Below are 347 nucleotides of genomic sequence, written 5' to 3'. Positions count from 1 at the left end.
AAGTAGCACCTCCTTGTCTCTCATATAAGCTGTGATTTCTCAAAGGCTTATCACTAGGTCAGATTTTGGCAACTTTTCTCTAGAATGGTAGAAGGCAACACACTGACCAAATGACACCCATGAAAATGCAAAGTAGTTCCTGCTGCAAGTAGATCAGAGGTACTGAGAGCATCTCTTAGAAGTGTCATGACCCAAAAGGCATGATTTTGTGTGTGCTTCGGCACCAGAATTATCCCCGCTAAGTTGCAGCTTCATTGCACGGGAGAGTTTCCTGTTGCAGAGGAAAACCCCGGTACAGGGACGAGTTTCCCGCCTTTTCTGCAGCTTCTTTTGCAGAGTGCATTGCT

This window comes from Alligator sinensis, unplaced genomic scaffold, assembly GCF_000455745.1.
Source record: "Alligator sinensis unplaced genomic scaffold, ASM45574v1 scaffold895_3, whole genome shotgun sequence".
Taxonomy (NCBI): Eukaryota; Metazoa; Chordata; order Crocodylia; family Alligatoridae; genus Alligator; species Alligator sinensis.
Note: the sequence above shows the minus strand (reverse complement) of the source record.